The 14,980-nt window shown below is 46.9% G+C and overlaps 2 non-coding genes across 2 annotated transcripts; one reads left to right on the forward strand and one right to left on the reverse strand.

Moving 5' to 3' along the window:
• The first annotated feature begins 7,300 nt into the window (after positions 1 to 7,300).
• Trnal-cag (transfer RNA leucine (anticodon CAG)) lies at positions 7,301 to 7,383 on the forward strand. The gene has a single exon. It is a non-coding gene; the product is annotated as a tRNA-Leu (tRNA).
• A 288-nt stretch (positions 7,384 to 7,671) lies between these two features.
• Positions 7,672 to 7,754, reverse strand: Trnal-cag (transfer RNA leucine (anticodon CAG)). The gene has a single exon. It is a non-coding gene; the product is annotated as a tRNA-Leu (tRNA).
• Between the last annotated feature and the right edge of the window lie 7,226 nt (positions 7,755 to 14,980).

The following is a 14,980-nucleotide window of genomic DNA, read 5'->3' on the forward strand; positions in this document are numbered from 1 at the left end:
AATGGAAAGGGGAAAAGGAAAAATGGCTGTAGGGGCCAAGTTCCCATCTCCCTAGCTTTTCGCAGCCACTTCTGCAGGTAACGATCCTCTCCCATTGCTGGCTGGGCTCCTGGCTCCAGGCTGGTGTCCAAGCCGGAGGGGTTTCTGGCAGCAGCATGCTTGCCTTATCCATGCCAGGCGGGGATAGCCCAAAAGAGCTCACCAGAGCCTGCCCAGCCTGGAGTCCTGCCAGCAGAGAGCCTCATCACAGAGCTGCAGCCACAGTGGTTCTGGTTTTCTGTTCCCAGGACCTCAAATATCCCCACAGCTATCCTGAGAAAGACGGTGGGTAATTCCAAAATATAAATGCAGTTTTTCATCTTCTTTTGTTGTTGGTTTTGTCTCTTTAAGAAAGGACTTGTTATATCATAGTATAATATGTATATTGGTCAGGCAAATCAACATGTGGTTTTTCCCCTGCCTCAAGCATCCCTAATGCTGAGATCACAAGTATGACCCACCAGGCTAATATATACATTATATATTATATACATTACATAACATATACATTACACACATATATACATACATATATGTGTGTATATGTATATGCATATACATGTGCATATATGCATATATATAAAACATTAATATATATTAGTGAGAGTCTTGCTAGGTTTCCCAGACTCATTTTGAACTCCTGAGCTAGAGCAATCCCTCCACCTCACCCTCTGAGTAGCAAGGCTCACAAATATGAATTACTACATCCAGCTTAAAAATGGCTCATTAGTGGTTCATTAACAGAAGCCTTCCCTGGCCCCCAGCCTGGGTTCTCTGACCTGAACATGCCAGGCTGTTTATTACACATGTGGCTGTTTCTGTGAAATGCTGGCTACAGATGTCCCCACCACAGCCACCCTCCACATGGCAGAAGTGGCTGGGACTTCCCTCATCCCCCTGGGACCTTGTAGGCATCTTAGGAATGTTCGGTACTGAGCACACTAATGCACTTCCAATTCAGACTCTTCCACATGTGTTTGCAGCTAGGAACTGGGTACCTGTTTTCCTGCCCTGGGATTGCAATCTTGGGACTAGAATCTCCCCTGTTAACGCCTGACTGTTGAGGTTGTGGGGATGGGTCTCCTTCTACCTATTCAGCTCTTTGACCAACCACCCCCCCACACACACACACACAGGATCAAGTCCCACCCTGAGTACCAGCCCAGGGACTCCTGTTTAATGGTAGGTTAAGGAGGAGGCATTGTAATTCCTGGAGCCTATGGGAAAGGGTTTGTGCTACTGGTTCCTGCTCTTTTTCCCTCCCAGAGCCATGCCACCCCCTAACCCCCACCCTCCTACTCCATCTCTCCTCAGAAATCATGGGCCTCAGAAAGTCGGTGATACTGGATTCAAGCTTGTTAGGTCTAGAGATGACCCTGAAAGGCTGGGAAGCAGCTGTCTGCCTAGGGCCTCATGATACACACAGAAAGTGCATACCTTCCCAGAACCCCCAGTTTCCCAGAGGAGGTTCATGCCCCGATTCTACAGACATTTTCAATTAGATACAACTAGCATATTGGCTAGTTTTATGACGCAAGCTAGAGTTATTTGAAAGGAGGGAGATTCAATTAAGAAAATGCCTCCGCCTCCATGAGATCCATCAGTTGGGCATTTTCTTAACTAGTGAGTGATGGAAGAGGTCCCAGCCCATTGTGGGTGTGGTTACCCCCGGGCGAGTATTCTTTGGTTCTATAAGAAAGCAGAATGAGCAAACTGTGAGCGAGCTAGGAGGGAAAGGAGACCTCTTCCTCAACAGCCAGGCATTAGCTGCAGAGATTCCAGTCCTGAGATGCAATCTCGGGCAGGAACACAGGAACCCAGTTCTCAGTGCAGTGAGCATTTGGCCATCTGCAGTGTGGGCATTTTGGTCTCTAGCCATAGAGGCAACAACTCCCCCCACCCAGTAGTAACACAGAAAACACTGAACTGTGTGAAGTCTTCTAGCAAGGATCATGGGGACGTGTCTAAGACTGGAACATCTAGGTATTCACCGTGGCATTTGTTTACTGGGCTAAAACCATCTGAACAGAGTAAACACTGCTATACTGCATGGGGGGAGTTTCCCACTCCTGCTACCATATCTCTGCCACCCGTGCCTGTTAGTTGTTTTGTTTTGTTTTGTTTTGTTTTGTTTTGTTTTTAAAGCAGCATTAGAGAGGCTTGGTCTTTCTGTAGTCAGGAACTGTGCTGGTGGCCCTGGGTTCTATAAGAAAGCAGGCTGAGCAAGCTATGATAAGCAGACAACTTCCTATGGCCTCTGCATCAGTTCCTGCCTCCAGGTTCCCGCCCTGTTTGAGTTCCTGCCCTGACTCCCTTTGAGGATAAACAATATGTTAGTGTAAGCCAGATGAACCCTTTCCTCCCTAACTTGCTTTTGGTTATACTGTTTCGTTGCAGCAATAAACACCCTGACTTTGACAACAATTAGCGCTGTATATGCTAACAAAAACAAATAATCACAGCCTATGTGCAAGGGAAGACCTAAGAGAAGGACGGTGTGCCAATGGGGAAGGTTGGGTAACAGGGCTCAGGAATAAAGGGTCTCAGGGAAGGAATGCATCAGGATGCCTCAGCAGAGGGCCCCCAGCTTCCTGAGCTTGACCCATCCAATTTTCTATCCACACATGTATTCATCCACTCATCTATCCATCCACCCACCCACCCACCCATCTGTCCATCCATCAACCCATCCATCCATCCATCCATCCATCCATCCATCCATCCATCCATCCACCCATCTGTCTATCCATCAACCCATCCATCCATCCATCCATCCACCCACCCACCCATCTGTCCATCCATCAACCCATCCATCCATCCATCCATCCATCCACCCATCTGTCTATCCATCAACCCATCCATCCTTCCATCCATCTATCCATCCATCTACCCATCTGTCCATCCATCCATCTATCCATCCACCCACCCATCTGTCCATCCAACAACCCATCCATCCATCATCCACCCATTTATTCATCCCAAACGTATTTGTCCTTACTTACCAAGCTTCTAGACCAGCACTTCCTGACAGAGAGACCATGGTGAGGTCCCTGCCTTCCCGTAGCTGAGTCTAGTGGGAAAGAAACATAATCAACAGATAAATTAAATCTGTGTCAAGGAGACTGGAGAGTGACTGCAAAGAGAGTGGAACCACATTAGCCCGGATATGATGAAGACACATTTGAGCTAGCATGGGAAAGATGGATTTCAGAACCTGTCCTGTGTGGTCTGGGGAAGGATGGCTCTCCACAGGCTCTGAGGAGCAAACAGACTTTGTGTATGAGAAATCAGAGAAGAGGGACTATGGTGGTACGTGCCTAAGGCTCGAGAGGCTGAGGTAAGAGGGTCATGCATTTGTGGCCAGTCTTGGCTAAATAGTGAGATTCTTCTGTCTGGGGAAGAGGAGATGGATAAGGGAAAAGGAAGGAAAGGGTTGGAAGGTCTTGGGGATGAGAAGATGGGAGAGAAGCTAGACATGTTTTGGGTTGCCTCTGATGAGGCAGGCAGGACAGCCTGGGGTTGGATTGGTGGGACTATAGGAAAGCTCTCTGCAAGGTCAGCAGTCAGGACCTGCCCCACAGTGTTCCCCAGGTAGAGAAATGCAGCCTTGCATGCTTTGATGGACCACCCCCGCTCCCCTTTGTGGGCAGCATCCTCCATATGCCAGGCTGTTCAGTGTCCAGCTTGTCCTAACTTATCCACAGATTCGATTATAGAACCTACTTCTTGAAGGTGGGCAACCTGAGGCTGAGTCACCTCCCCCTAAGATCACAGAACTAACAAACAGCAGAGGTAGGTGTGAACCTAGGAGTCTCCAGCCCATACGGCCCCACGGCCCCGCTTTGCAGAGTAGCAAACAAGAGCCTCCGCTGTTCCTGGGCATATCTTTCTGGGAGCCTCTCTTCTTCTGAGGGTGATCAAAGGATTTCAGGGCACATTTAGCATTCCACAGAACTTGAAAGTAAACTCCTGGCTTTGAAACCATTCTGGTCACACGGAAACACTTCTGTCCATGTGACCCGGTTCTAAGTGGAAAAACTGGGCCACGGTGGGGAGGAGGGGCAGGTGGCCTTGGAAGTCTCGGATAGATCTTGCCTCCTGTCTTAAAGATCTCTGCCTGCCTAGTCCACTTCATTATCAGACCTCCTGTCCCTCAGGATGTCCAGTTTGCTTCCACACAGTGACCGAGACGCCAGAATAGGGGTCTTGGCACAGGTTTAGCTCTGGTGCCTGATGGCTTCTGACCTCTTCTGTCAGCCAAGGAAAGCAGACCCTGAGTACAAAAGCTTGGCCAGGCCACTGGGCAGTCATGCTGGGAAAAACCTCCCCATTCTTTTAGTCTCCTCCAATAATGAAAACAGTTCTAAAAATAGCCCTCCCAGGTCCGACCTGGCCATGACTCAGCAAGCTCTCATCCTTCAGAGTTTCTCAGTGGGAACGGGCAGTGGGAAGAGACCCTGGGTGAGGCAGAGGCACCATAGGGCTAGAGGGTAAAGACCCAAGGCTCTCCCTTGGGAGTCTGGCCTAGTGGTTCCTTCATGAAATCCCAACACAAATGGGGGCTGAGGCAGGAGAATTGCTGTGATTCGGGGACCAGGTAATTTACAAGATCAGATCTCTGTAAAAAAAAAAAAATTAAGCCAGTATTGTTACACTAAAGAAAATCTGTTTTGCCATCTCCATGTTAATTACTGAACTGGAGGGGCTGGAGAGATGGCTCAGCAGCTAAGACCGTGAAGAGACTGCCTAAGAGAACATCTAGCTTGGCAGTAGACACACAGCATTCCTGAGGAAGCCTTTTATTTTTTCTTTTAATTGTACATATGCACATGTTGGGGCCCTTAGAGGTCGGAAGAGAAGAGGGTGTGGCATCTCCTGGAGCTGCAGATGTGGGTGTTGGGTACCAAATTCAGATACTCTGGAATAACAGAAAGTGCTCTTCACCACTGAGACGTCTCTCCAGCCCCAACCCCACCTCCCAGGAGGGAGCTTGGATGCAGATGGATCAAATCCATTTATTAGCTGCCTGACCATCAGTGAGTTACTTGCCTCTCTAAGCTCCATTCTCTGCTTCTGTCAAATAAGTGTAAATATACATATCATTGTGGTGCTGTTAGGATCATGACGTCCATGGTGGCATTTGCTAAAACTCTGTTTCCTGCCACCCTTTCCTCTGGAAGAGAGCGTATCAAGAGCTGGTGTCATGGAAATGCGAGGAGTCCACCTCTCCGGGCCCTTGGCTGGATAATCACCAGGTACTGACCAGAGCTCAGTACGTCAAGAGCCACACAGGGACTTCCCCTGCTCTGGTGGGCTTTCCGGGTCAGCCCTGGGACTTTCCTCCAAGCTGGGCAAAGGCCTAAGCCAGGAGGCAGAGGTATAGCTCTCCCTGTGGCTGGTGTGGCTCTTCGGGCTTCTGATTTAAGGAAGGAAGATATTTTGGGCTTTGGGCAGTCCAGGTTGGAATGAGGCAGTGAAAAGCCTCCTCTGGGCCAGAAAGCAGTCACCTAAAACATATCAGGGGTGGCAGAGGAAGAGTGGTCGACCCTGGCCAGTGAGACCCCTCTGTCTCGGCAGCTGCAGCAGGCTAATCTGTGTTCCAGACATGCCTTTCTCTGTCTGGTCTGTGCCCAGGAATGCTAGGGTTACTGAACATGAGGTGATCCAGATGTGCTGGGCCCCCCGCACCCAGGAGGACCTTGAGCACTATGGTTGAAGGAACAACTTCAACATCTGCCTGGAAGCCCCTGTCTCCTAGTGGAAATGAGAACTCTGGCCCCTCCAAGGTCTCTGTGACTTCCTGCCTCTCTCTCTATTGACATCTTCTAGAGTCCAGGTAGGGCCTGTCTGCTCTACAACTAGAAAACAGCCCGTGCTCTCTCGGCTTGCTAGACCAGCCATCTTCCTGCCTGGCTCACCTCCCCAGACTCTCTGACTCCCACCTATTTCTCCATGAACAATTAAAGGGCTCCTTCTAAGGGGCTACCAGGACCTGCCCCAATCCCACTTAAGACACTCTGGTGATACACTACAGACAACATAAAGCTAAAGTCCTTTCTCTAACACCCAGCCTGGTGTAACGCCGCAAACCTAAGCCTCCTCCACCCTAATGTCAATGTCTTGCTAACTTTGACATGCCACCTCTCCTCCCAAGAGAACACAGTTTTCTCTGAGAACCTTCGCATTTACTGGGTCTCTCATCAAATGTTCCTCCCCTCCCCATCAACATTGATTTTGTTTGCCTATAACCTTTTGAACTCACTGAAACCTTATCAGGCCTTTTGTACCAATGTCTGTAAAGCCTCTAGCCATTCTTTATTGCTTTTTCTCTCCCATCAATGTATTCTCTAACCATTCTTAATCATTTTTGGTTTGACACAGGATTTAGCCTGGAATTCACTATGTAGACTAGAACTCACACAGAAATCAACCTGCTTCTGCCTCCTGAGTGGTGAGATTAAAAGTATGAATGGCTTTTAGTCGTTATTTTTTGTTTGTTAATTTTTATTTACCATCGTTATTATTGTGGGCACGGTAGGCCATCCTTATTTATACCTTTGGAAATAACATGAGGAACAGCTTCTTTGGGCTGAGGTTTTCTGTTTCCGTGAGCAAGTCTGAGGTTTGAGAAGGGGGCGAGAAGGAACAGAAAAAGGCAAGGGGCGGAGAGGAGCGATGAGTCACGAAATAACTGAAAGTGAGACTGCGCGGGGGTAGGGGGGTCTGACCTGCATACTATTGTGTGTCAGGCACTGTGTGGGCACTGAAGACACGGCCAGAACCCGGATCAGACCGTGTCGCCGCGGGGTTCATCTAAGCTAGAGTCTGAAACAAACCAGTAACCCTGCAAATGGGTCGCTGCGGTTTTGATCACCTTAGTCAAGGGGACCAGGATTTTACGCCGTCAACCGGGTCAGGGTAGCAAAGGCTAAGCACCGTTAGCTGCCGCGAATATACGGACCTGATTGCCACGTACCATAAAGACACGCAGGTGGGGATGAAAAAAAAAAATGCAAGGTTGCTGGCAGATCCGCAGGAAACAAAGATGAAGGGCACAATTTCTGCATTCATTTAAAAGAAACAACTGCAGGTCTGGCGCCTTCTGGGTTTTCTAGCGAGTGGCGAGTGCCACCTGCCGGTAATTAGTAGGATTACATTGGGCGCTTGCTCCGCCCAGTGCAAATCCCAGAAGCTGCTTCAATACGCATGCGCACGTTGAGAAGCTTACAAAGAGGACTGTCTAGACATTCTGTTCCCAGTTGTCAGGATGGCCGAGCGGTCTAAGGCGCTGCGTTCAGGTCGCAGTCTCCCCTGGAGGCGTGGGTTCGAATCCCACTTCTGACAAGTTGCTCTTTTCTTCACAATTCAATTTATACATAAACTGAATTAGGTAATAATTATCGACTCTTCATAATATTCTCCTCTTTGTCGTTTTAAATGCTATTGTATACTTTTTAAAACTATCTTCTTACTACCTATTTCTTTTATTTAAAAATGTAAAAAGAATTCCAGGAGCGGGGGAGGGAGGGCATGATTATTCTCACTCTAGTCTCTCAAGCGCAGGTCTAGTTTTTAAATTTGCTTTTAATTTTTAGAGAGAATTACTGGGGGGGGAAAAAGAAACAGGACTCTTGTCAGAAGTGGGATTCGAACCCACGCCTCCAGGGGAGACTGCGACCTGAACGCAGCGCCTTAGACCGCTCGGCCATCCTGACATGAGAATTGGTCTTTTTCATGTTCATTTTAGTTGTCGGCACTCTGTGACACCACCGCTGCCGCGCCACCACCACTACCCTACCCCACCATCACCATCACTACTTACATATGTATATATGTATATATATATATATATATATATATATATATATATATATATATATATATATATATATATATCACAGCCTCACCCCGGCCGCACAGACACATGCTTGCTTGGCATCTACAGCAAGCGTTTCTCCTGCTTTGTGCAATGCAATGTCTACAGTCCAGTCTACCCAGGGTTTAAAAATCACCGGTTAGTAGCAGGGCGTGGCGAGCCTCACCTGTAATTCTAGCACGCAGTAATCTAAAGCAGAAAATCGCCTCGAGTTCCAGACCAGCCTTTGCTATGGAGTTAGGCTCGATCTCAAATAAAATAAAATATTTTTTAAAAAAATAAATTAAAAACCCTAAATAAACAAGAAACACATACAGTGTTGACAAGACTCCCCCCTCTTTCAAACGGACCTGTAGCTGTTTTCACTGGAAATGTCGCCAAAAACCTGTTTCTCTCACATTCTATAGAGAAGAACTATAGATGTAAATACAAGGACGAGCTACAGTTATCTGAATTCTAGACGACCCTCGGCTCCGCGCCACAGGATGCCCGAGGCGTCTTAGTAAGACAGACTGGCTGGAGATGGCCTGCCAGCAGGGGATGCTGTGGGCGCAGCCATCGGCTTCCGAGAAAATGGAGATCTTAGGGAGAGAACTGTCGTCTGCCTTCAAAGCCCTGAAGGTGCCATCAGTCCTTGCTCATCGAGCTGGGGCCTGAGCCCTGGCTGGCGGATGGTGGTTTGTAAGGGCGTTGGAGGGTTAACGTAACGGGGCATCTGAGTAGATAGCCCGGTCACCAGAGACATTCACGACCAAGCTGGCCAGTCGCCCAGTAGAGAGGTGTTTTATTGCTGCTGTCATAAAGTACCAAGCTTGTTTGTGTGGCTAGTTGGTTGATGGCTTTTGACCAGAATCTTGCTATGTCGTTCAGATTATCCTGGAACTTGCTATCCACCTGCCTCAGCCTTCTGAATGCTACAACTATATATAGGCATGTAAGTCACAGAGCCTAGTTTAATCCTAATTTTTTCAACACCCCCCCCCCTCGCCCATACGCATGCAGGAGCTCTGTGAGTTCAAGGCCTACCTGGGCTATGTAAAAAGATCTGGTCTCTAAAATTGAAAAGGGTGGAGGAAGAAGAACATTAAGGATCTAGCTTAGTGGTAAAATGTTTGTCTAGCCTGCCTGTGACCCTGGTTACTTTACAGGGCTGTGGCTACATGGGGACAGAAGATTGTTCTGGACATGGGAAATGTTCAAATTTGTTAAATTGAAAGTAATTACATTTATTTAGGTTCTGGTGGGTTATCTATCTACCATCTGTCTATCATCTATCTCACACACACACTTCCTGCTATTTTCCACCATCAGTGAACAAGAGTTTCCACTTCATATTCTTTTGCCTCCCAGTTGAATTTGTGGTGAGACATATTCTGGTGTTGGTGTTTGTAGAGTTTTGTTGGTTTTTGCATCTATTGTTGTGTTGGAGTTTGTGTGTGTGTGTGTGATTTTTTTTTATTTGTTTTTCTTTTTGGAACAGGGTCTCACATAGCCCAGGATAGCCTCAGAATCGTTAAATAGTCGAGGATGTCTTTGAACTCCTGATCCTCCTGCCCCCTCCATCCACTTATGGTTACCCAGCCAGGACCGAACTCATGCTAAGCAAGTACTCCACCAACCTAGCTAGCTACAGCCTTCTCCTACAGATACATTATTCTCTCCTCTCCTCCCCTCCCCTCCCCTCTCCTCCCTTCCCCTCTCCTCCTCTCCCCTCCCCTCCCCTCCCCCCTCTCCCCTCCTCTCTTTCCTTCCTTCCTTCCTTCCTTCCTTCCTTCCTTCCTTCCTTCCTTCCTTCCTTTGTTTCTACCTTTCTTTCTTTCTTTCTTTCTTTCTTTCTTTCTTTCTTTCTTTCTTTCTTTCTTCCTTTCTTTTTTTTTTGTTTGTAAATGCATATTTAAGTCCTGGCTACATGAAAAAACCTTGTCTCCCAACAAACTTCTCTGGCTCACACCAGAGAAGTTAAAAATCCCAGCACTTGGGAAGCAGAGGCAGAGTTCAAGGCCAGCCTGGTCTACTGGGCTAGATCTTGGACAGCCAAGACCACACAGAGAAACTGGGGGGAGAAGGACACACAAAAAATACCAAAACAAGCAAAAAGTAACTTCTCAAAGTAAACTGTTTCTCAATTTAAAACCCATAATCGCAGCCATTACGAGGTAAAGAACGGGGAATTAGGAGTTCAAGATTTTCCACCATTACAGAGTGAGTTTAAGATTAGCCTGGGCTACAGGAGACCTTATCTTAAAAAACGAACAAAAGGAAGGAAGGAAGAAGAGGAGAAGAGGAGAAGAGGAGAAGAGGAGAAGAGGAAAAGAAAAGAAAAGAAAAGAAAAGAAAAGAAAAGAAAAGAAAAGAAAAGAAAAGAAAAGAACACCCCGGCACGAGGCTGGCTGGAAGTCAGTGTTAGCCTGTGGTAGGGTGATGAAGGACTAGTTAGTTACCCAAGAAGGACTAGTTAGTTACCCAAGGAGTTGGTTGTCATGCAGCAAGTCAAAGAGAGTGAAGCTCCTCTCCAATTTCCAAATTTCACCATGGAGGGGGAGGGAAGGTGGCTCAGTGGGAAACAGTTTGCTGTGCGAGTGTGAAGTGCTGAGTTTTAATACCAAGAACCTGTGCAAGCCTGTCTTGCTGCCTTAGGCACTGCATCCAAGTGGCTCATAATTTTAAAAAAATTCAGTATGTACACTAACCTCATTTTTGTTAAAGTAGATGAAAGGTTTAAAAAAAAATAAATGCATGCAAGTGTCTTTATTTCTACACAGCTACACCAGTGAAAATTAAAAAACAAACAACAACAAAAAAAAAAAACAAAGAAAAAGAAAAAGATCTGAGAAAATTAATTCAAGTCTTAACAGCCATTTATTAAAGGGCACACCTGGGTCTGCAGAGGGGGCTGTGACTGGCAACAAACCATGAACGAATGAATTAATAATTAATAGTTAAATTGGAAAGAGCCAACCCCACACCACCAGCACAAGTGTGAGACTGTCAGTATATGTGCTAGCGGGAAACGTGGAAGTCTATAGGAAGAGTCATGTACGTTTCTTAGAACTAAAATCTAACTTAATGAAAATAGTGTTATTACCCATCTCTCAACACTCTTAGTTTGTCTTCTTGGTTTTGTTGAGTGTGGGTGGTGTATGGGGCAGACAGTTGAGGGTGCAGGTGACCCTGCCCATAGGGGCATGGGGGGAGGCCTGAACAGAACACCTATTTTCTCTTCTATTAATCTCTGCCTTGTTGTTTTGAGACGGGCTCTCTCGATGAACCAAAGCTCATTTCTGGGGCTGGAGAGATAACTCAGCGGGTAAGAGCACTGAGTGCTCTTCCAGAGGTCCTGAGTTCAATTCCCAGCAACCACATGATGGCTCACAACCATCTGTAATGGGATCTGACGCCCTCTTCTGGTGTGTCTGAAGACAGCTACAGTGCACTCACATACATTAAATAAATAAATAAATAAATAAATCTTAAAAAAAAAAAAAAAAAAAAAAAACCAAACCACTCATTTCTGGGTCAGGCCAATGACCTCTAGGGATCTGCCTGTCTCTAATCCCCTAGTTTTGAAGTCATGGTCACTGATAGCCAGGCCCAGCTTTTGATCTGGATGCAAAGAATTCAAATCCAAGTCCTCAAGCCTGCATAGTCAGTGCCTTATTCCCAGGTCTTGATGTTTTTTTTTTTTTTTTTAAAAAGATAATCTATTTTAATTAACCAATTCTTTTTTTTTTTTTTTTTTTTTTTTTTTTTTTTGGTTTTTCGAGACAGGGTTTCTCTGTGTAGCCTTGGCTGTCCTGGAACTCACTCTGTAGACCAGGCTGGCCTCGAACTCAGAAATCCGCCTGCCTTTAGGGTTTTGTTGTTGTTGTGAGTCTGTTTTTTGACTCTTTCTCTTTGTAGCCCTGGCTGTCCTGGAACTCACTATGTAGAACAGGCTGGCAGAGAGCTTCCTGCCTCTGCCTCCTGAGCGCTCGAGTTAAAGGCTTGGGTCGTTATTCCTGGCCCTGTTGACATTTTGGAAACAAGGTTTTTCTATGTAGGCAAGGCTGGCCTGGAACTTAGGTTAATTCTCCTGGCTGTGTCTTTCAAGCATTTGGGAATACAGGCCTTATACCACTAGGCCTGGCTCCTGGACTGATGTCCAACTGCTCTGTGAAGAATCCTAGTGGCCCTCCGATCCTGACAGGCTCCGAGTAGGGCTTTCACCAGAATAGAGCCCTGTGCAGAACTAAACAGGGAACACGCGACTGGCCACGGCTGCTCTGAGACCATCCCTGGGAAGAGCTGTCAAATTGATTCCCCACCCACAGCTGCCCATCTGTCCCTGCTGTGCATTCTGACAATGCAGAGCTCTTCGTGGTCTCATCTGTGTGGATCTTGGTGGGTAGCTGGTTCTAGCCTCTCTCTGATCCCCTCCTACACACTCTGGCAGCTGCCCCAGTGCTCGGCTGGCTCTTCGATGCCATTTGAAAGGAATGAGAGTGGGATTAGCTAAACGACAGAATGCAAACCAACGGCAAAACAAAAACACACTACTGTTTCGGAATCTGCCCCCCAAACAATCTCCTGATTGTTCTGTGTCATACATAATAAAGTTACGGGCCCACCCCAACTTTGTTCTGAGCTTGGTCTCTGGGTTACAGTTTTCCTGCTACTGAAATGCACTGTTCACTTGCAAAGCTTTTGGTATGTGTGTGTGTTCAGGAGAAAGAAACAGAGACAGAGAGACATAGAGGTGTGTGTGTGGGGGGGGGGGGCTGTCCCCAGGTACACTGGATTAAACCAGCATCAACCAGTGCTTCTGTCAAAGTTCCAAGATCCTAAAACCCTCCTGTCTTGTTCTTTGTTTTTTGAGACCGTTTGCCACCAGGTAAGTGAGAGTGGTCTCCTGGTCCTCAGGTCCCAGGCTTGCACCACCCAACCAGTTAAAAACCCTGCAACCGTCATTTCGGAGGACTGAATAACGGCTATCCAGTGATACTCCAAAAATATGTGGAGTTATCTTATAAAGGAAAGGGATAGCTGGGCAGTGGTGGTGCACACCTTTAATCCCTGTTCTCTAGACGCAGAGGCAGGCGGATCTTTGAGTTTAAGGCCAGTTTGGTCTACAGAGAAAGTTCTAGGATAGCCAGGACTATACCGAGAAACCTTGTCTCAAAAAATAAAAATAAAATAAAATGTAATAGCTATAAAAAAAAAAAAAAGGAAAAAGAATAGACCCAGGCATGATGCCATACACCTGCAATTCCACTACTTGGATGCTAGAGGCAGAAGTATCAGGAGTTCAAGGGCATTTTCAACTATATAGTGAGTTCAAAGTTAGTTACAGTGTTAGATCTTTCTTAAAAGGAAGGGAGGGAGGGAGGAAGGGAGGGAGGGAGGGAGGGAGGGAGGGAGGGAGGGAGGGAGGAAGGAAGGAAGGAAGGAAGGAAGGAAGGAAGGAAGGAAGGAAGGAAGGAAGGAAGGAAGGAAGGAAGGAAGGAAGGAAGGAAAGGAGGAGCCTCCAGGTGTGGTAGCTCCCAGAGCTGGAGAGACAAGAGACAAGAGCATCCAATCTGCAGCAGACTTGAAGCCAACCCAGGCAACATTGCAAAAACCTCCTGTCTCAAAAAAGCCAAAGGGAACAAGTTATTTGCCATCCCATTGGTCTCCAGGGTAGATTTAGCTGATGCAGCTGGGTGGCCAGGTGTCCCCTTCCTCCTTCGGAGCTCATGTATGCCCCTCCTGAGCTGCGTCCTCAATGGAAAAGAGTCACCCTCCCTGATAGACCCTTCCCTTGTGGGCTTCTGAGCAGCTGTACTCTGGTACTAGAACCTCCAGACAAACTTTTAAGAAATAAAAGGGTCACTGGGTGTAGAGCCTTGGGCATGTGGCTTAGTGCTAGTGTGTTTGTTTAGTGTGTTCAAGGCCCTGGGCTCAGTCCTCAGCACAGCGTAAACTGGTGTTTATAGTCTCTGCACTTGGGAGGCAGAAGCAGGGCAGAAATCCATTGTAAGACACATATCAAGTTCTGGGGTTACAGCCGGGCGTGGTGGCGCATGCCTTTAATCCCAGCCCTTGGGAGGCAGAGGCAGGTGGATTTCTGAGTTCGAGGCCAGTCTGGTCTAGGACAGCCAGAACTATACAGAGAAACCCTGTCTTGAAAAACAAAAAAACAAAAACAAAAAAAAAAGGTTCCGGGGTTACATGAGACTTTGTCTTTCAAAAGAAAAAAAGAAGAAGGGATCTTTGCAGAATGTTAGTGATGGGATGACTGAATAAATATTTAAAATTCCTGATTTGAGGATACTGAACTGTATTATCTGATGGGCAATATAGTCATGACCATATCCTTACAAAAGAGAGGTGTGTGTGTGTGTGTGAGTGAGTGAGAGAGAGAGAGAGAGAGAGAGAGAGAGAGAGAGAGAGAGAGATCTTGTGCATAGTAAGAGGAGAGTTGATGATACGAGGAGAGGCAGAGCTAGGTAGGGTACCAGAATCCACTGCCGGCAGGTCATCTGTAATCCCAGCCTGCAAAGACCTGAGGTACGAGGAATGTCAAAAGCATGAAGTCAGTCTGGATTACAGAGCCATTTCCTGTCTCAAGACAAAAAATGGGCAAAAGTACCCCAGAGGTTGCCTGAGCTCAGGACACCATGACTGTGTCTCCATGATGATGCTTTTGCATATCTAGCCTCCATCACTGAGAAGAAACTTTTGTTAGGACCTTGAGCTTGGGATAAGTTGTCACAAGGAGCCATAAGATAGTACAGTCACCTACACAGCTTCTGTGACCTGGTCCTTACTCACTGGGGGCCAGTGTCACCCTCATGTGCTCAGCTCCAGTCCCTTTGGGGACCTGCTTTCTATTTCTCCAACTGCCTAGGTTGGTCCTGCCACTGGGCCTTTGCTCCTCACCTAAATCCTCCCAAGGTTTCTTCCTACTCACAGATTCAGGCCTCTGCACAAGTGTCACCACTTCTGACAGGTCTTCCTTGACTAATGTGCTCCTTCCTTTTCTGTCAACTTGATACAAGCTATAGCAATCCAAGAGGAGGGAGCCTGGATTGAGAAAATGCCTCTATA

Source organism: Mus caroli, unplaced genomic scaffold (assembly GCF_978045245.1).
Source record: "Mus caroli unplaced genomic scaffold, Mus_caroli_1 scaffold_10, whole genome shotgun sequence".
NCBI classification, from domain to species: domain Eukaryota; kingdom Metazoa; phylum Chordata; class Mammalia; order Rodentia; family Muridae; genus Mus; species Mus caroli.